This window comes from Oryctolagus cuniculus, chromosome 7 (genome assembly GCF_051225735.1).
Source record: "Oryctolagus cuniculus isolate XC-2025 breed Fujian yellow rabbit chromosome 7, ASM5122573v1, whole genome shotgun sequence".
Taxonomy (NCBI): Eukaryota; Metazoa; Chordata; class Mammalia; order Lagomorpha; family Leporidae; genus Oryctolagus; species Oryctolagus cuniculus.
In genome coordinates, this window is record NC_142873.1 from 1,324,338 (window position 1) to 1,352,074 (window position 27,737).

The window sequence follows — 27,737 nt, forward strand, 5'->3', positions numbered from 1 at the left end:
ACAGCAGAGAGTGGGCCTGGAAGAGGGGCAACTGGGGTATTTGCCTTGTTTACATCAAGAGTTCTTTTTTGTTTTAAAGATTTGTTTTGTTTATTTCAAACACAAAGTTAGAGAGGTAGAGACAGAGAGATCTTCCATCCACTGCTTCACTCCCAAAATGGCCACAATGGCCTGAGTTGGGCCAATCTGAAGCCAAGAGGCAGGGGATTCTTCCAGGTACCCCATGTGTGTGCCAGGGCCAAGTACTTGAGACATTTCCCACTGCTTTCCCAGGCACATTAGTGAAGAGTTGGATGGAAAGTGGAGCACCCAAGACTCAAACCGGCATCCATATAGCATGTAGGCATCACAGGCTGGAGCTGTGCCATAGCTCCAGCCCCTATTTGATCACTTCTTAAATGTACTGTTAGTGTGGTACTGACAAAACAAAATACAGCTGATGAATTTTATCATTTAAGCATTTCTAAGTGTATGTTGAGTAGTGTTGAGTATAAGCACATTGCTGTGTTTGTTGAGCAATGTGGAGGATAAGCACATTGCGGTGTGACCAATATTTAGAACTGTTTTTCCTTATGAGACTGAAACTCTACCCAATGAATGAAAATTTCCTATAATTCCACTCTCCCTAACTCCCAGTAACTGCCATTCTACTTGCCATTGCCCAGCCTACAGAGTCTTTAGGAGGTACAGTGATTTCTCAGGGTCACATAACTGAGCATTTAGAGGGAACCATGTTGGAACTCAGTTCTGTCTGTGCAAAGCTGGGTCCTGATTATACCCAGCACTCCCTGGGGTTTTGGGATTCAGCTATGTGATTATGGACATGGCATGAGCCAGAAGGAGGATAAGACTTTGGAGAGGTCTTTTCTGCTGAGGAATCCTATGAAAGTGGATCCCAAGAAATGAAATCAATTTCTTGATGAAAGTCAACAATAGAACCTGGAACTCATTGTGTTAAGCTTTCTTTGCTGAAGGCCCACTGGAGAAAGCCATCTGTTCTGCTCTGTCCTGACTTTCCAGGTGCCCAGACTCAAGAAATCTTGCAGATATTGGCTCAGCTCTCATTATTGATACCTCAGACATTTGGGCAGGAAGGACCCCATGGTGACATGGGTTGTCCCAAAGAAGGAAACTCTAGGCAAGGTCACCACTCTGATCCCACTTGGGCATTGCAACACTACTTCCCCTTTTGTGTCTGTTTTTTGGGAGCCTCATGTAGGGTGTTCTGTCCCATATAGGAACGATTTATTGGAAGAGTTAAAATATGGGTCAGCCTGATAGGTCTACACTCTAGGTCATGGCAGATAGAATGGGAAGAAGAATGATGTGATGGTGCTCATCTTTTATGTGAATCCTAAGCTAGAGAAATGTTCAGACAGAAATCTGTGTTTGGCCTTACTAACAGAAAGTTACCTGGAACAGAAACAGTATTGATAGCCAGATGGGGTTATGATACCACCAGACCTACCGTTAGAACCATTGCACAGGGGCCAGCGCTGTGGCACAGTGGGTGGCCTGAAGTGCTGGCATCCCATATGGATGCTGGCTCAAGTCCTGGCTGCTCCACTTCCCATCCAGCTCTCTGCTATGGCCTGGGAAAGCAGTAGAAGATGGCCAAAGTCCTTGGACCCCTGCACTCACATGGGAGACCTGGAAGAAGCTCCTGGCTCATGGCTTTGGATCGGTGCAGCTCCAGCCATTGGGGCCAATTGGGGAGTGAACCATTGGATGGAAGACCTCTCTCTCCCTCTCTGCTTCTCCATTCTCTAACTCTGACTTTCAAATAAATAAATATTTTTTTTTTAAAAAAAGAACCATTGCACGAAGTTGAAAATGTACTTAACAGAGTCGTATACTTCTCCCTGGGTGAGGAGCAATTGCACCACATTGACAATGAAGCCCAATGCTGAATCACTTTGAGTGCACATGCAAAGAGATCTTCATAACCATGGCCTGGAAATGGCCAATAAGATCTCCTGCTCCTGTTCTTTAAAAAAAAGAAATACCCAATTGTGTTGGTGAAGATACAAAGATTTTCAGCCACATGTGTGTTGTTTGTGGTAACATAAAATTGCACAACCACCACAGAAAACAGTGTCTCTTAATTACATTAAAAATTGAATTTTTATGTGATCTAATACTCTCACTTCTGAGTATACATCTAAAAGTATTGAAAGTTCAATATAAGCAACATATAAATATTATTCACCACAGCATAATTCACTGTAGCCAAGATTTCTAGTGTGGCCTGTACTCACAGTGAAAAGTTATGCAGGCACAGAAGAAAAGGAAATCCTGTGACATGGATGAACCTTGAATATATTTTACTAAATGAAATTAGCCACAGGTATCAGTCCCCAAAGGAAAAATACTGCAATATTCTAATCATATGAAATAAATAAGGTAGTCAGAGGGACTGGCACTGTGGGGCAGTGGGTTTAAGCTCCTGCCTACAGTGCCAGCATCCCATATGGGTGCTGGTTCTAGTCCTGGCTGCTCCACTTCTGATCCAGAACTCTGATATGGCCTGGGAAAGCAGGAGAAGATGGCCCAAGTCCTTGGGCCCCTGCATCTGAGTGGGAAGCCTGGAAGAAACTCCTGGCTCCTGGCTTCAGATTGGCTCAGCTCTGGTTATGTCGGTGTTTTGGGGAGTGAACCAGTGGATGAAAGACCTCTGTCTCTGGCTCTACCACTCTCTGGAACTCTGTCTTTCAAATAAATAATATAAACCTTTAAAATAAGTAAAATAGAATACTAGAAACAGAAAGTAGAAGAGTGGTTATAAATGGTAGGAAGGGTATGCTATTCAGTGGAAGTGGAATTTTTAGATTAAAAAAATCCTAGAGATCTGGTGTGTGTAGACACATGTATATGTCGCTTACCTTAGAATGACACCTGCCCTTGTGAGATACAGTACTCAAGCCCTCTTCTACCTGACCCTGGATAAGAAAAGGGCTCCCTGTGTTGGTCATATGTCACTCTCCAGGTGCTTGTGAGTAGGGCTTGTGGCAGGCTATTCCCAAAAAAGTGGAGATTCATGACTGGTGCTATCTAGGAATGTTGGGAAGACTGCAATGATGTCTTCTTTCTCTCTCCAGTTTGGTCTCCTTAGTTATCACACTGTCTTTGGGTGAGAATACAGGAATATACACCAGTCTCTGCTGAGTTTATGATGATGCAAATGCAGTTCAGTCTGTGATTGGATCCTCCTTTGTAAGAAAATGGGCAGCCTCTCATCTTGGCCTGAGACTTGGAAATGCATCCAATAAATATAGTTCTAGTTTTATTTTTGTAGGACCTTTGTCCAAGTTTATCAGGCCAGAGGATGATCAATAATATCTTTCCAACATTTACATTAGCATTTCTTTCTCCATGAAGAATTTTCCTACAGAGAAAAAACATGAAAGACTGTGATTTTTCTCTTCTATGTCATGGAATTGCTAAAGAAATAATTCCCTCATTAACCATTGGAGTGATGGAAGTGAATCTAAGTGAGTGGTGCACACAGGAGATAGAGCTGAGTGAAGGCAGAAGCTCATAGTGCAGTGGGGAGGCAGACACTCCTGCAGGGAGCACAATCAGTGTCAGAGGGACTGGGAGAGGTTGAACAACCCTGAGTGAGGGAGAAATGAGAGGGTTGGATAGAAGAGCAAGATGGAGTTATTCATTTGTGTTCGCCAATTTAAACTTAAAAAATTTATTGGATGTATAGGAACATTTGGATAAATTCCTTTTCTCTCTTTCAACATTTCATTTATTTTATTTGCAGTTTGTATTCAGTGCAAATCAATTCCATAACATGGGGAATTACTATGAATCAAAGCATAAGCCCACAAACATATATGCAATCCAAAATAGAGGAACAGCATTAGATATGAAGCAAAAAGTCACGTTCATTCACACACACAGTGGACTCAGATCTGGTCAACCTGGTTGTTTCCAGGCAGGTTTGTAAAGATGATAAAGTGTGACTGTGGAGAATAAGATTTCTGCCAGAGCACTCTTAGTGAAGACATTTTCTTCCTAGTACACAGAGTTTGACCTCAGGTACTGATTAGGATAGCTTATGACCTACTAACAAGAAGAGCATTGAGCCCTTGTGAGAACGTAGGCTTCACAAGAACATGCAACTGCTTTTTCAGACATGCTTGTTAGGGTTTGCAACCATGACTGGGAACTACAACCAAGACCATGCTGAACAAAGAAAAAGTTTTAGGGCGAAGAACTGCCAGGAGTATCCTCAGAGGGAGAGGTGCTCTGGGCTCAGGTGTGGGCTGGGGTTTCATAGGGAACTTGTACCAAGGGAGGTGGGAGATAGGTGGGAGATGGATTGGAGCAGCCAAACAAATGGATGTGGGATGTGGGCTGGAGCAGCTGGAGAAGATACCTGATACCAGGAGGTACAGTATGTCTGCCTGATTTATAACTAGGGGCAGTTGTGGGAACAGTGAGGCACAGAAAGTCTCTCAGGCCTGATTTGTGGGAAAGATGAGGCTCTCCATAAGCACAGCACCTCTGTGCTTTTGCTTTCTGATGCCAAGAAAGAGTGGGGGAGATGCCTCAGGCCAGTGTGGATTCAGGACTCTCACAATGTTTATCTACTATATCTTGCTAAACATGTTTCAGAGAATCCTTAGTTCTATGAACACATGCATGTGCTCTACAATAGGCTGTTGTAATCCTTATCAGTAAAGAAACCACACCTGGTTAGTCTGTGCACACTTTCTGGAGGAAGAGACCCCATGTCCTGTTTTTCCTTTCATTTGCACACCCCAACATATAACCTTGGTTATCCAGACTACTGTGACCAAATTAGATATTGGAACATCTAAGCATCAGCATGTGAGCATGCAAACTCAAGATTTCAGGGATGGTCTGGTTTTGAAAAGATTTCTGTGTGTCAAAGTAGTTGTAAAAGATTGGCTGCAGAATAAAATCGACTATTAGGCTTAAAGCTCCCTGTCACTGGTTCACTCCCCAAATATCTACATTGGTCAAGATTGTGCCAATACTTAAGGTGGTGTCAAGAACTCTATATAGGTTTCCCAAATGGGTGACAGGAACCCAGTTAGTTGAACCATCACCATTGCTTTCCAGGGTCTGCAGTAACAGGAAACTGGAGTATGGTTCTGGATGAAGATATCAAACTTATGCAGTGTAATGTAGGATTCAGGCATCTAACTACTAGACCTGCCTGCTTCTCTTATCCATATTTTTAAAATACATATAATATATGAAGAGTAATTTTATTTACTTTTAGCTGTGGATTTAAGATTTTTAAAAATAATTATTTATTTATTTGAAAGAGTTACACAGAGGAAAAAAAGAGAGAGAAAGAGAGAGAGAAAGAGCAAGAGATCTTCTTTCCACTGTTTCATGCCTCAAATGGCCACAATGCTCTGGCTGGAACCAGGAGTCAGGAGTTTCTTTCAGATCCCTCACATGGGTACAGGGGCCCAAGCACGTGGACCATCCTCCACTGCATTTCTGGGCATATTAGCAGGGAGATGAATTGGAATTGGAGCAGCTAGGTCTTGAACCAGCACCCATAAGGGATGATGGTGTCACAGGCAGTTTCTTTACCCACTATGCTACAATGCTGGCCCCCTAGCTGTAGATTTAAAATGCATGTAACAATAAAAAATAATGTTAAATGACAATTTTTCTAATGACTGTTGAGATGACATTAAATTGGAAATATTCTGTTTCCCATTTAGCAGATAGACTGGATTAAGAGACAAGGAGATGGGACAGGCACTATGATATAGGAGCTAATCCTCCTCCTGTGGTACTCATATGGGCACTGGTTGGTCTCCTGGTTGCTCCACTTCTAATCCAGCTCCATGATAATGGCCTGTAAAAGCAGTGGGAGATGGCTCAGGTGCATGGGCCCCTGCACTCACATGGGAAACCCAGAAGAGATCCTGGCTCCTGGCTTGGGATTGGCCCAGCTCTGGCCATTGTGGCCATTTGGGTAATGGACCAGATTATGGAAGAGCCCCCCCTTCTCCCTGTCTAAAACTCTGCCTCTCAAATAAGTAAATAATAATAGTAACAGATAGAAGGAAAATGATAACTGATGATTGGAAACCCCAGAGAAGAGAGAAGTGAGTCCTCACCACAAAAGAAATCAGGCTAAGACCATCATATTGCAGCAATTCAGGAATCCGAGCCTGTCCAGAACTGCTTCTTATTTGTGACAGTGAACACGATGGAGATAGAGGTGAAAGAGCTGCACCTGCTGAACCCCAGGTTTTGTGTTTCGACTGTTCAATCTGAATAGTGCTGGTCACTGTTTCATCATCCTCTCCACCTTAACACAAACAGACATAAATCCCATTTATTATTTGCTACATAAGCAACACCATATAGTTTAGCTCTTCCAATGTTCAGTCATTTTGTGGAGTAACCTAAGATTCATATAAGAGAAGAGTTCACTCATGGTCATAGTTGATATGTCAGAATCAATTCATGTTTAGCTGCCACATAATGAGTTAGGAGATGCATTTGAAACTGATAAGGAAATAGTTTTGTATTCTTAAGTTCAAAAATTGATAATCATGTATAATTTCCCACTTTACTCAGACATCTACAGGTTATTTCACAGCATAGCTGTGACACTCCCATATATTGAAATCACTGACTGTTCAGATTGTGTACATATCCCAGTAATTGTGTGGGAAAGACATGTGGAAGGCCAGCACAGGGAAATACTTGAGGGTAATCCCAACCATGGTTTAAATTTTCTATCCATAGAGCCACCCCCTTGGTACAGTTATGACCTTCTCTCCTAGACGTTGGTACAGATGGCCTTGGCTGAGCAAGGATGTCCATATTTTAGGAGTCACATTCAAGGATATGATTATGGATGTACCAATGAAGTTCAGGCCCTGCTTGAGACATCTGAGGGAAAGCTGTAGAGGATGTGATTCTGAAGAACATCTGCTTCATGAGTACTAAGACATATGGATTCTAATTCAACAAAGACTTTTTAGGAAAAAATGTAGCATTCACTTATCTAACATTTTAACCCTCAGGTATTCACCTGAGGTAGTGAAAATACATAATATAAAACATTTTCCCAAATCTGCCAGTAGGCAAGGAGACAAGACCAGAGAGTCCTGGATTATATAAAGCAAAAGGTCATAAATGAGATTAAAATAAAATCAGAGAGATGTTTTTCAGATGCAGAATAGGATTGCAAATTGGGAGACAGATTCAGTTTAAAGTGAACCACGGTTCTTCTGAGGTGGAGCAGGACTGAGGCTTTTATAATAAGGAAAGGGAGGGGATGTCCAGCTTTGCATTCTTTGAATATATACAGGGTAGGGTGAGTGCACTGGTTTGAATTGATGCAGGGACTAGCATGTGATTCAATAGGTCAAGCTGCTCTTCTGACATTGGCATCTCATATGGAGTGCAGCTTTGAGTCCTGGCAACTCCTCTTCCAATCTAGATTCTTGCTAGTTTGTCTGAGATAGCAGTGGATAATGGCCCAAGCATTTCTGTCAACCATATGGAAGACCTGGATGAAGCTCCTGGCTCCTGTCTTTCATCTAATTCAGTCCTGATTGTGGTGGGCATTGTGTAGTAAGCCAACAGATGAGTGATTTCTGCTGCTTGTCTTTCTCAGTCTCTCTGATTCCCAAATAAAAACTAAATTAAAAATGAAGGAGTGGTCATTTGACATAGTGGTGTGACCACTGCTTGGGATGCCTGCATCCCATGTCGGAGAGCCTGGGCAAAGTCCCAGCTCTGCTTCTGACTCCAGCTTCATGTTGGTGTGCATTCTGAGAGACAGTGATGAGGGTTAAAGGAGTTGAGTCCGTGCCACCCTTGTAGAGACCCAGATTGTGTTTCAGGTTGCTGGTTTGGGCTTGGTCCTGCCCCAGTTGTGGCATAAAGTTGGGGAATGAACCAACAGATTTGAGATACACCCCATCTCTACTTTTCAAGTACAAAAATAAAATAATTATTTTAAAAGAGCAACAGGGTTTTCAAAACCTTTAAAATAGAAAGATCAAGCGTTTACAAATTATCACAAATATATTCACAAAAAATGTATTGTGAATAGTATTCTATTTTTTGTTCAGTCTCCACACATGTAGATGCTTAGAAGCGGACAAGTTTTACAACTTCGGCCTAATAGGAATTGGGTAAGATTTAGCCTTTATAGTATTTGATGCTGTCCCTGCTTTACTAACATGATATGGATATTGTCATCTTATAATTTGGTCATTTTAAGAGTAGTTAATTTTGAAATTATTTCAAACTTACAGAAATACCATGAGTGAGTCCCATTCATTGAGAATGCCCAGTTATTATACTTTTAGCACTTTTGCCCCTGACCCACCTCAAGCTGGGCCCCTCCAGTGTTCCTTTCTGAGAAAATGTGGACCCTGTATGGTTCGACGCTGTGCTCTGCTCAGTCTCCCATCCACTCTATGATGGGTGCTATCAACTTGGTACTTAGTGAATTTCTGCCAGATTGATTCACACTCAACCTTTTAAAGATGTATTTAGGTGTGTTCTCATGTGAAGAGAAGGAGTGTTGGGGATCCAGAGTCTCGAGGTTGAGACATTTTCGGTCCCAAAGAGGAAGAAGCCGCTTTTGCCGCTGCACCGGCCCATGCCAGCCCTTCCTCCCTACATCCAGCCTGGCCCCGCAGCGCCGCCTCTTCCTAGTCTCCCTCCTCAGCTCTCCCTGCATGTTGCGGGGTCACCAGGCACCTGGGCTGTGGCAAGGAGCCTGCCGGAGGCCGGTCGGGCGGGGCAGGTGGCGCGGGCAACATCCTGAAGTTTACATTAAACTTCTCCGAGTGGAACCCATGACTTCTGATGAGGACGCTAAAGTTGTGGCTGAACTGCAGGCACAGCGAGGCCAAGAGGGCAAGGACAGCTCTCATCTGATGAATGGTTCTGTATCTCAAACCACTTCTCAAATTCCATCCCAGCTTTGAGTCAGGCACCAACTAAGGTTTCAGAGCTAAACCCTAATGCGAAAGTGTGGGGGACTCACGTTACATTTGGAAGCAAGTAGTGCAGCTGTCGGTTTGAGTGCTGCATGGGAGGAGACAGCTGGCCATGGTGCAGACTGCAGCCCGCAGGGATTGGATGTCAGTGGTGATGGTGACAAAAGTCGTGAGAATGCAGCATTACCAGATTTACCTGAGTCAAATCAGACACGAACGCTTTGGCTCTGGATCATGCAGAATACGAATCTCTACCTGAAAATAGTGAAACAGGAGGGAATGAATCTCAACCAGAAAGCCAGGAAGACTCTCAAGAAGTACTTAAAAAATTGGAATTCTGTTTATCTAGGGAGACTCTTGCTAGTGCCGTGTATCTTACCTCACAGATGGACAGTGAGCAGTATGCTCTAATTACAATGGTAGCTACCCTTGACTATATCAAGAAACTCAGTACTAGTGTGGATTCGATTGTTGAAGTGCTAAGATCTTTACCTTTAGTCCCGGTGGGTGAGAAGGGAGAAAAAGTAAGGCCAAATCAAAATCGTTGCATAGTCATATTGTGAGAAATATCTGAATCTACCCCTGGGGAAGAAGTAGAAGCACTATTCAAAGGAAATAATTTACTGAAATTTATTAACTGTGAATTTGCCCATAATGATAATTGATTTATTACATTTGAAGCAGAAGCTGATGCACAACAGGCTTACAAGTACCTGTGAAAAGTCAAAACTTTTCAAGGAAAACCAATTAAGGTGCAGCTAAAAGAAAGGCAATAGCTATAAACCCATTTTTGCCAAAGAATGGATTTAGGTCTCTCGACATGAACCTTTATACACAGCAGTGTTACACATCATTTATTTACCTCCAGTATACAGTCCCCAACAACAGTTTCCTCTGCACAGCCTGACTGCCCCCAGACATTGTCAACAATGCGTAGCTATTTCGATCCACCCTTGGTAACTCTATTTCCAAATACTGGATTTATACATGGGTTCACGTCTCCAACCTTCAAGCCTGCAGCCTCTCCTCTGACTTCACTCAGACAGTATCCTCCCAGAAGCAGGAAAAATTCCTTTGGCTATAGGAAGAAAAGGGAGAAGTTTACAAGCAGCCAAACTCAGTCTCCAACACGACCAAAGCCTCCATCACAAACTTTGAACTGGGGCTGTCCAACTTCCCCCCATTACCTGGAGCTGCAGGTAATTTGATGACAGGACTTGTTTGAAAACAGGCCATCTAGCTCGGTAATAGGATTAGCAAAGGAAAGGAGCCTCCATGCAGATGCAAGTAGGAACGCTATTCCTGTAGTGGTCCCCAGAGAGCCCTCACTGCTGGCTTCTTGTGCTGTATCAGCAACATATGAATGATCCCCCCCCCCACCCATTTACCTGAGGATCCCAAGGTGGTAGAAAAGCAGAAGGAAACCCACAGTGTGGACAGACTCCCCCTGTCCTTACTACAACTGCGTGTAAATCGGTGCAGGTGCATGGAGCTGCCACAGAATTGCGAAAGCCCAGTTACATGGAGATTTGTCAGAGAACGAGTAAAGAGCCACCTTCTTCCCCACTGCAACCCCCAAAAGAGCAAAAGTTAAACCCTCACAGTTGTAGGAAGGAGGAGAAGAAGCTCGCTGCACCTGTGGAGAAACAGAGGGAGCCCCTGCTCTCAAGTCCACTCCCAGAGTCTCCAAAGACAAGGGAAGGCAGCCTGGGCACCGGCTCTCACCCCCAGCTGTTGGAAAGTGTCTTCACAGAGGACAGGACACTCCCCCCAAGTCTCCTCAGTGAAAATCCTATGTCTGGGAGTGGTTGCATAGAGCTGTATTAGCCACAAGTGAAACACTTCCCACTCAGTATGAGAATGAGCCACTGGTTAGGCACTTGCAGTGTCTGTGAGCCCCACGGAATGCCTGCAAGTTATTTTTTCTTCTCTGAGTCAGATTCTCCCCCTCTTAAAAGAAAAACTGTTTTTCAGGATTTAATTAATATAAACCTTATTTTTGGTTGGTGCTTAACAGGAGATGATGTGTAAGTCTGATTTTTTTCAGGATAGAAAATGCATTTATCCCAACAGATTCATGTTTTTATTAAGCCTCTGTGTGGTTCTGAATGCAAGCTATATATAGTAAATTTTTCTAAATTAAGGGAACTATGCTGCTTTATTTTTTAAAATAATATTGATCTACAAGGGCATATCTCAGATGCTCCAGCAGATGGCGACCTCGGCCTCAAGCTGGAAGGGGGTTGGCAGTGTAAGGTTGCTGACACACTGGCATGGGAGCTGTGCTTTCATCTAAACTGTTAACAAGTGAGTCCAGCATTTAAAAATACATATAAATGTACATATAGGCCTTTTTGGATCCAGTGGGCAGAAAGAACCTGCAGAGAGCACCCTAGAGAAACCTGAAAGCTTAGAGCTTTGACATCCAGCCAGCAAGTACCCAGCTTCTCCCCTCAATTGCAAGTGGCTATTAACTAAAATCAATTTAAAACATGTGAATAGAACCTAAATGAAAATATACTTTTTTGGCCACTGACATGTTGCCAGTATGTTGTATCATGAAATGGTTTTGATCCCTGTGAGCTGGCTGCTTTGGCTCTTGGCCTAGTGCACCTGTTCCATGCACATTTCTGTCCACATTCCCCCACCCCCAGGCACTCTCTCGGAAGAGTCCTCATCTTAACTCCATGGGGATGTCTTCCTGAACCTCTGCATCAGCACATGGATTTAAAAGTTATGTAATGGTGAGAGAATGGTGTTTGTGGTTTTATTCCCCTCTTTGGCTGGTGGAGGACAAAAATTGTTGCTCTTTTTACCTCCAAGATGAGGGTCTCATTGATTCACTTCTAGAAGTGTTGTACTTCTGAAGAACAATATAAATTATCTTGTTTTAAAATGCCTAAAAGTATTCTCTTTTATTTATTTGACAGATAGAGGTATACAGTGAGAGAGAGAGAGACAGAGAGAAACATCTTCCTTCCATTGGTTCACCCACCAAATGGCCACCATGACCAGAGCTATGCTGATCTGAAGCCAGGAGCCAGGTGCTTCCTCCTGGTCTCCCATGAAGGTGCAGGGGCCCAAGCACCTGGGCCATCCTTCACTGCCTTCCTGGGCCACAGCAGAGAGCAGGACTGGAAGAGGAGCAACTGGGACTAGAACCCAGTGCCCATATGGGGTGCCATTGCTGCAGGTGGAGGATTAACCAAGTGAGCCACGGTGCTGGCCCCCATCATTTTTCTTTAATTATTCTAAGCAACAGACATTAAAATATTTCCTGCTACATGTAACCATACAGTTTATTCCATGAAATGTTATTTAACAAGATTGAGGTTTTTTTAAAAAAATTATTTCCATCTAATATTTAAAGGCTTGAATTGCATTTAAACTTGAAAATGACTTTGCCTTAACTTTTGTATAAGACAGATTAGTGTCGCTCCCCCATTCGCGGAGGAACGACACAGGACCCTGCGCTGTTCTTTTGTCTGCTCGGCCCTTCCCGGGTTTGCTGCTGGTTCTTCCCAGGTTGGCTGCCGATCCTTCCACCTCCATGGAAGAGTGGTTCCCCCTGCCACTTTCCCCACTTCTGCGGGGAAGTGGCACACCGCCAGCCGGCTCTCTCGAGGGCTGCTCAGATGTTATCCAGATGTTCCCCTTAGATGTTTTTGGTGCATGTTGTCTCTCTCCTCCTTTATAGTCCTCCTCCATCAATCCCAACTCTGCTACCCACACGCAGAGCACGCTGCTCTCCTACAATCAGGAGCAGGATCAGCTCCTGCAGATTATTGGTCAAACTGGAGGCAGCTGTGTAGAAGCTGTTTACTCCTCTCCCAGCGCCATATTGTGGGAGAGCAGATGCATAGAATAAGTCTTAATTCCAGTAACTTAGTCTAGCCGAGTTGCTCCCCACAGCTTAGAGTTCATGGAGACACCCCGGGTTGGCATGAGTGGATCAGAATTACTCAGTTACTGTGTGGATATTTTGTTGCTAGTTTTACCAAGTAAGCATACCACAGTACAATGACTAGCAGTTTTTGTAATATACCTTAAGGATCTTAAACAGTTGATCTTTTTTCTGATTGTTTAAAAATCCTGTAAATGCAAATAGTTGATACTGTATTAAATATGTGCACTTTGGGAGTGTGCTTTGCTTGAACAGTTGTAAATAATCAGAACATATTAATAAAGGTTCCCTACAGAGAAAATCTGATAAAATTACTGATGTATTATAAATGTTGATGTTGAGCTGGATGTAGATATACTTAATGCTGTGGTTTGAATATTATTTTAATTTGTTGAGTTTTTTTTCCCCCTCTCATACTGGTGTGTTGAACTGATTTTGTCTCTTTGCTGCAAAAGGGAAATGGAAAGTTTTATTAAAAGCTGTGAGATGTTTTTATACTCTCTTTCAAAATATGGAAATGCATATTAGTCATATTTAATGTGAAAGAGTTCTGAAGTACAATGTAGTAAGCAGAAACTGGGAGGATCTTTAAGTCAAAATGGAAAATGATCTACTAATTCAAATCATATATGACTAAGTGTGATTTACCCTGCCAGAGAAAACCTGCCTGGTGTCTCTCACTGTTTCCTTCAGAGAAGTAGTCATTATTCAAAGATGTAGAAATACACATATTGCTAATAAGTTTCAAATGCCTGATTAAGGAATGAGAGAATTAATTTCTTGGTAGCTGTCAGATCGCTGGACCGAAAACCCAGAAATAATTGACTTCAAACCAAACCAAGAGATGCTGTAAACACTCGAAGGGCAAGCTCTGAGACCTGGGGCCCTTTGTGTCACTTCTTAGGAGCAGGTGCCAGGGTGTGCTCAGCCATCCCTGACCCACACATCAGTGGGCTTGTAATAGTAAGTCCTTTCTCAAACATGTGATATTTGCAGCATGATGTGTGTGTGTGATTAGAGCCAACTGTGGTTGGTTGGTTGCAAACTAAAAGGCTAGAGCTGAAGAGCAGCATGCAGGAGGGCAGTGGGCACATGGAGTGGTGTCAGCACAGAAAAGGGGCTGTTCTGGTGGGTTCTGCTGCCATCTGGACAAGGTCAGTGCACTGTAATTACCACTTAGCCAGTGACCATCTGTTGCATCCAGAGCCAAAACCTTGCTCAGATGTGATTTTTATAGTAAAGGTTATATGCCAAATAACTTTTTAAAAAAAGATTTATTTATTTAAAAATGAAAGTAACGCAGAGAGAGGAGAGGCAGAGAGAGGTAAACCACTTTGGGCACCACCCACCTTACTTCCTTTGGGCGCCATCTTTGAATTGCCACGTGTGCCTAATTTCCCTTCAGCCACCATCTTTGAATTGCCTCCTGTGCCTAATTTCCCCACAGGCAGGAAGGAAGGAAGGCGGGCGGGCAGGCGGGCAGGCAGGCAGGCGGGCAGGCGGGAAGGAGGGAAGGAGGGAAGGAGGGAAGGAGGGAAGGAGGGAAGGAAGAAAAAAATTGTGTTGTGCAACTCATGGGTTTACCATAAATTTAGATAAAGTGGGGGCTGGTGCGTGCCACAGTCATTAAGCCTCTGCCTGTGGCTCTGCTATCCCATACAGGTGCCAGTTCATGTCTTGGCTGCTCCATTTCCAATCCAGCTCTGTGCTAATGACCTGGAAAAGCAGTGGATGGTGGCCCAAGTGCTTGGACCCCTGCACCCATGTGAGAGACCCAGAAAAATCTCCTGGCTCCTGGCTTTGGATTGGCCCAGCTCTGACCATTGTGGCCATTGGGGAGTGAACCAGCAAAGGGAAGACCTCTCTGTCTCTCTCCTGACTTTCTGTCAAATAAGTAAATATTTTAAAAAATAGATAAAGTGAAATTTTTTTCTATATAAGTTCTGTTCTATAAAGTAAATCAGAAATTAGAGACTAAGCATAATTGGTTTTCCAATGTTCTATAAAACAAAAATTTACCTCTTGTAGATTCTGTCACTCCCCCTCTTCGTGGAGGAATGACACAGGACCCTGAGCTGTTCTTTTGTCTGCTCGGCCCTCCCTGGGTTTGCTGCTGGTTCTTCCTGGGTTGGCTACCGTCCCTTCCACCTCCGTGGAAGGGCGGTTCCCCCTGCCACTTTCCCCACTTCTGCAGGGGAGCAGCACACTGCCGGCCGGCTCTCTCGGGGGCTGCACAGGTGTTCCTTCAGATAATGTTCCTGGTGCATGTTGTCTCTCTCCTCCTTTATAGTCCTCTTCCACCAATCCCAACTCTGCTACCCACAAGCCGAGTACGCTGCTCTCCTGCAATCAGGAGCAGCTCCTGCAGCTTGTCAAGTTGGTGAAAGGCAGCTGTGTAGAAGCTGTTTACTCCTCTCCCAGCGCCATATTGTGGGAGAGCAGATGCATAGAATAAGTCTTAATTCCAGTAACTTAGTCTAGTCCGAGTTGCTCCCCACAGATTCATGCACTAAAGTTTACTTTTTCAAAGAGGGACAATTTTAACAAGAGCCTTCAAAGAATTTTCTATGATGAGCCAAATTCACTATTGTCAGAAAAAAATTAGTAAATTTTAGGAAGGCCTATTAGAATAAATCAGATATGCCTTCTATTCACATGACTTTGTAAGACTGAGAGTGCTTTGTTTCAACCTTTTTTTTTTTTTTTTTTTTGACAGGCAGAGTTAGAGAGAGACAGAGAGAAAGTTCTTACTTCCATTGGTTCACCCCCAAATGGCTGCTATGGCCGGCGTTGCAAGGATCCAAACCAGGAGCCAGGTGCTTCCTCCTGGTCTCCCATGCGGGTGCAGGGCCCAAGCACTTGGGCCATCCTCCACTGCCTTCCCGGGCCACAGCAGAAAGCTGGACTGGAAGAGGAGCAACTGGGACAGAACCAGCGCCCCAACCAGAACTAGAACCTGGGGTGCTGGTGCCACAGGTGGAGGATTAGCTTAGTGAGCTGTGGCGCTGGCCTGTTTCAACCTTTTTCTACTAGGCTGATGAATATTGTCACTTGAAATGTTTTCATTTGAAACTAAATTCTAATTACCAATAATCAATCATTCAAATTAGTACATGATAATACACATTATTTTTCTTTTAGTACATCATAGTGACAAAACTGCAGTAGTACCACATTTATAGTCTGTTCTGGAGTCCTTATTAAAATATTTATTTTTTTCTTGAATCTGTTCTGCTTTCTTAGTTTTATTTTTTTTTTAATTATTGATTTACTTATCTGAAAGTCAGAATTTTCAAAAGAGAGAGAGAGAGAAAGAGAGAGAGGGAGTCAGGGAGAGTATAAAGTACTGTTTGAATATTACTTTTACAGTTAATTCTCATAGTACAACACATTAAGGACAGAGGTCCTACATGGGGAGCAAGTACACAATGACTCCTGTTGTTGATTTAACAATTGACATTCTTATTTATGATGTCAGTAATCACCTGAGGCTCTTGTTATGAGCTGCCAAGGCTATGGAGGTCTCTTGAGTTCACAAACTCTGACCTTATTTAGACAAGGCCATAATCAGAGTGGAAGTTCTCTCTTCCCTTCAGAGAAAGGTACCTCCTTCTTTGATGGCCTGTTCTTTCCACCGGGATCTCACTCACAGAGATTTTTCATTTAGGTCATTTTTTGCCACAGTGTCTTGGCTTTCCATGCCTGAGAAACTCTCATGGGCCTTTTAGCCAGATCTGAATGCCTTAAGGGCTGATTCTGAGGCCAGAGTGCTGTTTAGGGCATTGGTGATTCTATGAGTCTGCTGTGTATCCTACTTCCCATGTTGGATTGTTCTCTGCTTTTTAATTCTATCAATTAATATTAGCAGGCACTGATCTTATTTATGTGATCCCTTTGACACTTAATCCTATCTTTATGATCAATTATGAGCTTAAACTGATCACTTTGACTAGTAAGATGGCATTGGTAAATGTCAACTTAATAAGATTTGGAGTCCCATGACCTATGGCAAGAGAACAAGTTTTTCAAATGCTGTTTAATTAAAATCATATCCATGGGGTCTTGTATATTTTTTCTTATTTAATCTTTCACCTCTACTTATGGATTGAATTCTTTTTTGTTTGTTTGTTTTTTGTTTTTTGACAGGCAGAGTTGACAGTGAGAGAGAGAGACAGAGAGAAAGGTCTTCCTTTGCTGTTGGTTCACCCTCCAATGGCCGCTGTGGCCAGCGCATTGCAGCTGGCGCAGCATGCTGATCTGATGGCAGGAGCTAGGTGCTTCTCCTGGTCTCCCATGGGGTGCAGGGCCCAAGGACTTGGGCCATCCTCCACTGCACTCCCTGGCCACAGCAGAGAGCTGGCCTGGAAGAGGGGCAACCAGGACAGAATCCGGTGCCCTGACCGGGACTAGAACCCGGTGTGCCGGCACTGCAAGGCGGAGGATTAGCCTAGTGAGCTGCGGCGCTGGCTGGATTGAATTCTTAATTCCATGTGAGGAGAAATGTAGGTCAAACTTTTAGTAATATAACAAAATTGCCTTGCAAAATATAACATGGCAAGAATTTGCATTCATGTGTACTTCTTTTCAAAGCTCAGAATCATAAACATGTACATCTTTAGGGGTACATATCAGATGCAATTTTTTTTTTTTTTACAGGCAGAGTGGACAATGAGAGAGAGAGACAGAGAGAAAGGTCTTCCTTTTCCATTGGTTCACCCCCTAATGGCCACTGCAGTTGGCATGCTATGGCTGGCATACCACACTGATCCGAAGCCAGGAGCTAGGTGCTTCTCCTGGTCTCCCATGTGGGTGCAGGGCCCAAGCACTTGGGCCATCCTCCATTGTACTCCCAGGCCACAGCAGAGAGCTGGACAGGAAGAGGAGCAACCAGGACTAGAACCCGGTATGCCGGCGCCGCAGGTGGAGGATTAGCCTATTGAGCTACGGCGGCACCCAGATGCAAATTTTATCTGGAATATCACCTTCTAGCTTATTCACACTATTGTTCTATATGACTCATTTGTAGTACTGCAAGGGGATCCCCCCTCTATTGGACCCACTTCCAATAACACCAACCTTTTATTCATATTTTCCAGTTCACTGTAGTTATTCATTTAATCATACATTGAAAAAGACTCTAAATTCTCATTCACCATGTCTTCTGGTTAAGGATGTAAACTTGGTAACTCCAAACATTTGCAGATCCTGTGGCTGCATCTGACAGAGCATATGACTAGTGTATTTATATTGGTCCAATTAAACTCATCTTTACAAAATCACTTAATATGTGTATCTGTCTATATCTAAAAGTTACACAATTTTTTGTCCATGAATACTTCATATCATCATGCATAGATTGAATATTTTCACATATTCACATCAGCATTCCCTGTTCATGTGGAATGGATAATATGACATAATGTCTCTACTGATGTCATAAGATTTATACATAGGGGCTGGCACTGTGGCATAGTGGGTAAACCCACTGCCTGCAGTGCCAGCATCCCATATGGGAACCAGTTCAAGTCCTGGCTACTCCACTTCCAATTCATTTCAATAATAATTTTATTTTGCACATTGGAATCAAAGTGTGAACCCAACCACCACTCTCTCCATTCATCTTCTCTTCCAGTTATGGTCATAAGGAAGGACATCTATATATTTCCAAGATCAAAGAAAATTAATTTTTCTCCAGTAAGGTGATTACTTAATTATTCTTCAGCTTATTTTCAGTTTTCTCTTATTTTTAATTCAACTTTCTGCAAACTTTTTGAAGTATGCTTCTTATGTTGGTTGCTAAATAATATGAGCCTGGCACTGTGGCATAGTGGGTAAAGCCACTGCCTGCAGTGCTGGAATCCCATATAGATGCTGGTTCAAGTCCTGCCTGCTTCACTTCCCACTCAGCTTTCTGCTATGGCCTTGGAAAGCAGTGGAAGATGGCCCTAGTCCTTGAAACCCTGCAATCACGGGGGAGGCCCAGGAGAAGCTCTGGATCCTGGTTTCAGATTTTCTCAGCTCTGGCTGTTCATAGCCATTTGGGCAGTGAACAAGTAGATGAAGACTTCTCTCTCTCTCTCTCTCTCTCTCTCTCTCTCCCCCTCTCCCTCCCTCCCTCTCCTTCTGCTTCTCTGTAAATCTGGCTTTCAAATAAAAAAATAAATATTAAAAAAATCCTTCCCTATTCTCATTAGAGAACAGACATGAACTAAATTGAAAAAAAATGGGGCTGGTACTGTGGCACAACCGGTAAGCCTGTTGCTGGCAGTGCTGGCATCCATATGGGCACCAGTTCAAGTCCCAGGTGCTCCACTTCCAATTCAGCTCTCTCTATGGCCTAGGAAAGCAATAGAAGATGGCCCAAGACCTTGCGCTCCTACACCTGCTTGGGAAACCTGGAAGAAGCTCCTGGCTCCTGGCTTCATATCAGTGCATCTCCAACTGTTGCAGCCAGATGGGGAGTGAACTAGCCTGTAGAAGACCCCTCTCTCTCTGCCACTCCTTCTTTCTCTGCGTAACTCTTTCATATAAATAAATAAATCTTTAAAAAAATTTAAAAATAAAAACTCAATAGTCTCATGGCTTTCTAAAGTTCTGTGCATTTTCCTTCACTTTTTTAAATTAACATGATATCCACCAGAAGCTAGTGTTCTGTTTTGTTTTAAAGATTTATTTATTTAATAGGCAGTATTATGGAGAAGAGAGGGGAAGAGACAAGGGGGGAAATAGAGAGAGAGGGAGAGAGAGAGTGATAGAGAGAGAGAGAGAGAATATTCCATCCATTGGTTCACTCACCAATGGCTGCTATGTGCAGGGCTGGGTCAAGCTGAAGCCAGCAGTCAGGATCTTCATCCAATTCTCCACGTGAGTGCACACTCTCAAGGACTTAGGGCATCTTTTGTTGCTTTTCCAGGCATGTTAATAAGGAGTTATCAGAAGTAAAGCAAGCCAGGACTAGAATCAGTGCCCAAATAGGATGCCAGCACTCCAGGCAGCAGTTTAACCTGCTAAGCCACACACTGCCTCTCCATTTTCCTTCTCTCTTTCCTAAAGAGGAGAAAATATGTATTGATCTATTTTCAGTCTTAGTCTATTTTGTGTTGTTACAAAACCAGTATACAATGTGTAATTTATAAAGAAAAAGTGTATCTTACAGTCATATGAGAAGTCCATGATCAGGAGGCCCCATCAGGAGAGGGCCATATTCCTGTAACTTAACTTGGCAGAAGTCATTACATGGTGAGAGAGAGTGTAAGAGATAAAACTTATCACCTCAAGGTCCTTTCAAAATTGGTGTCAATCTATTCCTGAGGGTTGAAACTATTGTCTTGGGGATTTTTTTTTAAGATTTTGTTTATTTGAGAGGTAGAGCTACAGACAGAGAGAGGGAGAGACAGAGAGAAAGGTCTTCCATCTGATGGTTCACTCCTCAAATGGCGACAATGGCTGGAGCTTGGCCAGTCTGAACCTAGGGGCTAGGAGCTTCCTCCAGGTCTCCTATATCAAGGTAGGGGTCAAAGCACTTGGGTCATTCTCCACTGCTTTCTCAGGTGGCAGAGAGCTAGATTGGAAGAGGATCAGCCAGGACATGAACTGGTAACATATGGGATGCTAGCACCACAGACAGAGGCTCAGCCCACAGTGCCACAGCACCAGTTCCAGGTATTATTAGGTTTTCCATACATCATCTGGGATGATACATGTTAAAGTCAGACCATTTTTAAAATTATATTGCATTTTTATTACTATTCCAATTTATTTGGCCTACAAGTAGAATTTTTTATTGTAGTTATTCTATTTCACAGCTATTGAAATTAAATGTCAGTTTTTAATTTTTTAAATTTAAGGTAAACAGATTTCACGTATTTCATATATACAGATTTAGGAACATAGTGATACTTCCCACCTTATCCTCTCTCCCACCCACACATCCCCTCTCATCCTTTCTCTCTAATTCCCTGTCTTATTTTTCCCTAAAGATCTATTCATTTTTTATTTGAAAGGCAAAGTTACAAAGACAAAGGAAGGAAGAGACAGAGAGACATCTTCCATCCACTGCTTTACTCCCCACATGGCTGTGATGGCTGGAGATGGGCTGGTCCAAAGCCAGGAGCCAGGAGCTTCTTCCCAGTTTCCCACGTGGTTGCAGGGGCCCAAGCCCCTGAGTGATCTGATCTTTTCCAGGCACATTAGCAGGGAGCTGAATTGGAAGTGGAGCCTCTGGGACTGAAACTGGGCACAGTTCTCCCCACCTCACCACAGTGTCAGCCCTACTTTTCTTACTTTCTACACTGATCTACTTTCAGTGGACTTTTTACTCTTAAGATTCACCCTATACTAAGTAAAGAGTACAGCACTGTTGTTCAGCAGTAGAGACAAGGGCTGTAAACAATCATAAACTCTCAAAATATCAATTTCACTCCTATACATTCCATTTTTTGCTGCTCTATTAGTTACCACAGATCAAAGAGAACATAGGAATTTGTCTTTTTGGGATTGGCTTATTTCACTAAATTTAATGGTTTTCGATTGTATTCATTGTGTTGCAAAACAAAGGATTTCATTATATTTTATAGCTGAGTAGTTGTTTATTATATATACATATATATTATGTACATATATATATATATGTATCACATTTTTTTATCCAGTCATCAGTTGATGGACATCTAGGTTGAATCCATATCTTAGCTATTGTTAATTGAGCTGCAATGAACATGAGGATACAGATAGCTCTTTCATATGCCTATTTCTTTTTTTAAGATTTAATTTATTTGAAATACAGAGTTACAGAGAGAGGTAGAGACAGAGAGAGAGGTCTTCTACCTGCTGGTTCATTCCCCAGATGACTGCAATGGCCAGAGCTGTACTGATCTGAAGCCAGAAGCCAGGAGCTTCCTTCAGGTCTCCCATGTGGTGCAGGGGCCCAAGAACTTGGGCCATCTTCCACTGCTATCCCACGCTATAGCAGAGAGCTGGATCGGAAGAGGAGCAGGCAAGACTAGAACTGGTGCTCATATGGGATGCCAGCGTTTCAGGCCAGGGCATTAACCTACTGCACCACAGTGCTGGCCCCTCATGTGCCTATTTCATTTCACTTAGATTAATTCCCAGGATTAAGATTGCTGAGTCATATGGTATATCTACGTTCAAGTTTCTGAGGTATCTCCATACATCTTCCACAATAGCTGTGCTAGTTTATTTTCCCACCAATAGTGGATTAAGATGCCTTTTCCCCACATTCTGGCCAGCATTTGTTGATTGTTGATTTCTGTTTGAGAGCCACTCTGACAGGGGTGAGGTCAAACCTCATTGTGATTGTGATTTGCATTTCTCTGGTGACGAGTGATAGTGAGCATTTTTCACTTGCCTGTGGTTTTTAAAATTTTCTCTTTTGATAAGTGCCTGTAGAGCAGCTCACATTGGTTGCCCAGAGAACCAGCTATATCCTGTGCCTTCTTATGCAGTCACAGTTTCCACAGTCTCAGCACACAGGGCTCCCACTGTCAAGGGTTGCAGAGGATTTGCTCCACCTTGCTAGACTGTCTCATTCACAGAGACGCAGACATTCCCAGAGCCTCGACAGTTTGAGCGCTGGAGCCTGTGACACGTTGAGAGATTGGGGGGACCTCAGTAATATGTGGGTGCACAGACTCTAGTGAATTTGCCCAGCCAGACTCAAAGTCAGTGGGAAACATGGAGTTTTCCTTCTGTTAGAATCTCTGGATCTCACACATGCACAATAGCCACCAACCAAATGCTTCCTTCTCTCCATCAGTAGCAAGTTGCATACATTCAAGCTGCTGCCACTGGTACTGGTAGTAGATGGCATCTTGTCTCAGCCAGGTGCTGGGCAGGTGCACAAGAGCTTCTGCATCTTCTGTTTCTGTCCAAAATGGTGCCCACCTTCTCTCAACTGATATTGGGCATCATTGCTTAGTGAATGTAGTGAGAGAAACATGCCCCCTTGTTTTTTTACTGGGCCAGTGGGTACACTTTTCCCCTCAGAGCTCCAGGCCAGGCTCACGTCAAAGTCTCCCTCTGTCTACATCACAAGTGGTATGGGTTGCTGCAGTCTGATCTCACCTCACTCTCCAAAGCTGGTGCTTTCTCCTCCTCTTGGCTGCTGGCATCATGTTGTGTCTGTGTTCATGCTGCATGTCTGCATCTTCCACACAGATCCATGGCATTTCTCTCCTGTAGAATTTCCACCACAGTTTTCTCTAACTCTTCCCCAGTAATGTACTTTCAACATTTTTTGAAACTAGTTACCACTAGTATATGCGCGTCCCCATTCCACCATCTTGGAATCCTCCAACATGCATGCTTTTTATGGAATTTTAGGTATATAAAATCTGGAGATACTCTATTGAAACATGCTAACATGGCATCCCAAGGGTATCCCTGTATTAAGAGGAACATAGTTAATATCATTGATTTATTTTTCCATTGTTCAGTTGTTAGTGACACGTGATCTTTCTTTGGAATTCTGTAATTAATTTGGGTAATAATTCTTAAAAGTATATTATCTTTACTAACTTAATTTTTTTAAAAAATCAGTAGCAAATGAATGTCTTCATGAAACTAAGTTGTGTTTAATCACACCAATTAATAAATTGTGAGTGTCCTTTCAAGAATGTCTTTCCAGCCTGTAATCATGGGTGAAACACTATTTTTGCAGAGGAAGGTTTATTGTTTTTGTTCTTCAGCTTATATATCTGTTTTTCTGTATACATTTCTATCATAATCTTGTTTTGCACAGTAGAATGTAGATACAATCCTGACCAGTTCTCTCACTACCACCTTCTTTCATTTTCTCTTCCAGGCATAGATCTATTGACTTCCACATGTCTACATGTTTCTAAGACCAGAGAAATTAATATATCTCAGTAACTTGCTTACTTCATCATTCCTCAGCTCATTTTACATTGTGCTTTAGGACCTTTATGAAAATTTGTTAATTAAAATGGAAAGGCAAACACAACATTCATCATTAGAGAATGCACATGAACAAGATAAAGTTGGCATGGTTCTAAGACAATAGAGCCATGTAAGCTGAGAGCAAATTAGTATCTTGTCTTTCTCCCATCCATGTACTAACCAGGCCTGACCCATCTTAGTTTCCAAGATCAGATGAGATTGGGGGTGGGAGGTTCAGGGTTGTATGGCTTTAGACAGTCTCTTGTCTTTCTGATGCTATAGCAAAAAGACATATTTGTTACATTTCAAATTAAAAATTAAGAGGAAATTTGCTAAATACCTATGAGATGTATTCTGAAACAGAACCTTTATGAGTCATAAAGATGATGTTTTGCATAGTGTTTTAGTTCAAGCCTGGAAATAAACTCTCAATATGCTGCAGAGCCAAGAATTATCTAGTGTTAAAACATAAACAGGGGTCAGTGCCATGGCTTAGTCGGTTAATCCTCCACCTGTGGTGCCAGTATCCCATATGGGCACTAGAACCCATATGGGTTTTAGTCCTGATTTCTCCTCTTCCAGTCCAGCTTTCTGCTGTGGCCCAGGAAGGCAGTGGAGGGTGGCCCAAATGCTTGGGCCCCTGCACCTGCATGGGAGACCAGGAGGAATCAGCTGGCTCCTGGCTTCAGATCAGCACAGTGCCATCCATAGCTGCCATTTGGGGGCTTAACCAACAAACAGAAGGAAGACCTCTCTCTCACTGTCTAACTCTACCTGTCAAATTAAAAAAAAAAAAAAACATAAACTGGTTATTTAGGCTATTTTGGAATTGCTAAAATGGTATGATCTTTGAGAGCTTTTTGGAGCCTGTACTTATATATAGATAAGACCAGGAATGTGTGGAGGACAGAATCTATTGTGTGGCCTTAAATAATTCTCCATTCATTTCTCTCAGTCTATTAATGTAGGTTGCACAGACACTTTTTAATGTTATATTTTCAGACAAATCATTCTATTATACATTTGAATTTTAACCTACTCAAATTAGTCTTAATTGAAGCCCTGAAACCCTTACCAGTAACATAAATTATAGTCAGAGCCAAAGGCTATTCACTAATCATTGCATTGATTGAACCTTTTGTCATGTCTAAAAAATATTTTTATCTTCAAGAGAAAGGGAGCTAGGAAGAATAAGACATATAGGTAGAGAGAACACTTTTTTGCATTAATTCATTCCTCAACACCCACAGCAGCCAGACCTGGGCCAAGACTGAATACAAGAGCCAGAAATGTAGTCCCAGTCTCTCAGAGGTGTGATAGAAGCCTAGTTAATTGATTCTGGAAGTCACATCCAGGCACTCTAAAGTAGAACTAGGGTATCTTAATAGGCATCATAGGCTGGTGCTGTGACTCACTAGGCTAATCCTCAGCCTGCGGCACCAGTACTCTAGGTTCTAGTCCTGGTTGGGGTGCCGGTTCTGTCCAGGTTGCTCCTCTTCCAGTGCAGCTCTCTGCTGTGGCCTGGGAAGGCAGTGGATGATGGCTCAAGTGCTTGGGCTCCTGTAACCACATGGGAGACCAGGAGGAAGCACCTAGCTCCTGGCTTTGGATTGGCACAGTGCGACAGCCGTGGTGGCCATTTGGGGATGAACCAATGGGAGGAAGACCTTTCTGTCTCTCTCACTAACTCTGCCTGTCAAAAAAAAAAAAAAAAAGCATCATAACCACTACACTAAATGTATAATGCCCATTTAAATGTTTTTCTTTGTCATATTTGAAAGTACTATATATGATTTTCCCCTGGTAATTCCTCTGTTTCTATCATAACTCTACTGATGGTTTCTTGTATTTTCCTCCTGAAGCCATCTGCATTCTCCTTAACATTACCCATCTAGGTATTCCCTCTAATCTCCCATTCATCCCAATCTCTGATTCTGCCTGACTGATTTTCCCATCTGTAATCAGACACTTCTCTTTCCAGTATGAACATCGTCCATGACCTTTAGACTATAGTTCCTTCTCCATCTTGAATGCTTCTTTGTAGCTGTTCAAATAATACCTCACATTTGATGAATCTCAAATGAATCCTGCAGCATTCATTCTTTTTTATTTGTATATGGTATTAGTACAGGCCAGCCATGTCTTAAATCAACATAATGGGATTTTTGTTGGACTCCTCATTTTCTATCAGGTCTAATTTCAGATCTTTCTGTTTCTTTGCCTTTAAATTTGTAAACTCATTTTATTCATTACTTGATTTCATTTTTACACTAGGTGGACAGAAAGCAATCCTCCTTAATAAAGTTGACAATTAGCTTCACTCAGAACATTTTTAGCAATGCACGTTAAAAATTCGTCTTACAAACTGTTCTGCAATCCAAATATGCAACAACTTGAAAAATGATGTTTAGAAAACAAAAGCCAATGTAAAAAGACAGATTAAAGGCTGTGGAGATGTACCTGGACTCAAATTGAGTTTTCTCCAAAAATTGCTGTATGTTGTCATCTTGCTTACGCCTGGTCCCCATGATAGTCTGGTTTATGTAATCTCTGAACTGCAATTCTTCCTGTTCCTTCATGGGTCTGAAGACTCTCATTTCCTCCTTGAATGACTTTGCATCCCTGTCCTCTGCTGAGAGTTGGGACAATGTTGGATTGCTGGTGGAACCAAGCCCACCACAAACTATAAATACACTCTTCCTGACCAATGACTTGACTGAGCAGGTGATGGAGGAGGCTCTGCATAAGAAGGCAGATCTCATCTTTTCCTGCCTTCCACCTATCTTCCTACACATAAAGCATATTACCTGGATTTCCTGAAAGGAGCGCCTGGTGTTCTGGGCTTTGGAGAACAGAGTTGGCATCTACTCTCTTCACACAGCCTATGATGCTGCACCCCAGGGATTGAAAAACTGGTTTTCCAAAGGGCTTGGAGCCTACACATCCAGACATATATATCCTTCCAAAGCTCATGGCTATCCTATAGAGGGAACCACTGAGTACAATTCAACATTAAGCATACCCAAGATATGGACAAAGTTGTGTCTGCAGTGAGAGAAGTTGAAGGTGCTCCTGTCACTTCTTTTTCTGCTAGGATTGATGAGGAGAAAAACAAGGATCAGCCTGAATTGTACTGAGAAGTCTTTGATGCAGGTGGTGGCTCAGCTCTCTCAAAACAGATAACTTTACCACAGAACTGAAATTGTGTCACTGCAGAAGCCTTTGCTCTACATACTGGAATAGGTCGATCATGCACCCTGGATGAATCTGTTGCCCTGGCAACCATGATTGAGCAAATCAAAAGACACCTCAAACTAACTCATATTAGCTCTTGGGGTAGGAAGGACCTTAGCATCGTGAGTCAAAGCTGTGGCCCTGTGTGCTGGTTCTGGGAGCAGCATCCTGCAGGATGTGGAAGCAGACCTGTACCTCATGGGTGGGATGTCCCATTATGATGGTCTGGATGCTACTTCCTAAGGAATAAATGCCATCCTCTGTGAACACAGTAACACTGAATGAGGCTTTCTTTCTGACCTTTGTGATATTCTGGGTGCCCACTTGGAGAATAAGATTAATATTATCTTGTCAGAGACAGACAGGGATCTTCTTTGTGTGGTATGAGGCATACAGAAACATCAAGATGATACAACCTACAGATTGCATCTCCACTCATGTGGATGTGTAACATGAGTCAGTGGAGTTGATGTATCATTCTGGAAGAGTATCTTAAGATGTATGAGGATGCTTCAAAAAGTTCATGGAAATGTTTATTTTGAGAAAACTGCATAGATTAAAAAATTCACAACATAAACAACTTTTAAGTCCTTTTTCTGCAAACCTTTTGAACTGCCCTTATATTATCTTTTCTAGTTTATCTGGTTCAACAAATGTTTTCTAGTTCATAAGGAAATAACTGAACTACCATAATGAAGAGCAAATAT

General features: G+C 42.6%; 2 pseudogenes; both read left to right on the top strand.

Annotated features, from left to right (window-relative positions):
* Window positions 1–8,828: 8,828 nt before the first annotated feature.
* Window positions 8,829–10,759, top strand: LOC138848056 (la-related protein 4B pseudogene; annotated as a pseudogene).
* Window positions 10,760–26,076: 15,317 nt separating this feature from the next.
* LOC100339196 (NIF3-like protein 1 pseudogene) lies at window positions 26,077–27,532 on the top strand (annotated as a pseudogene).
* Window positions 27,533–27,737: the final 205 nt, after the last annotated feature.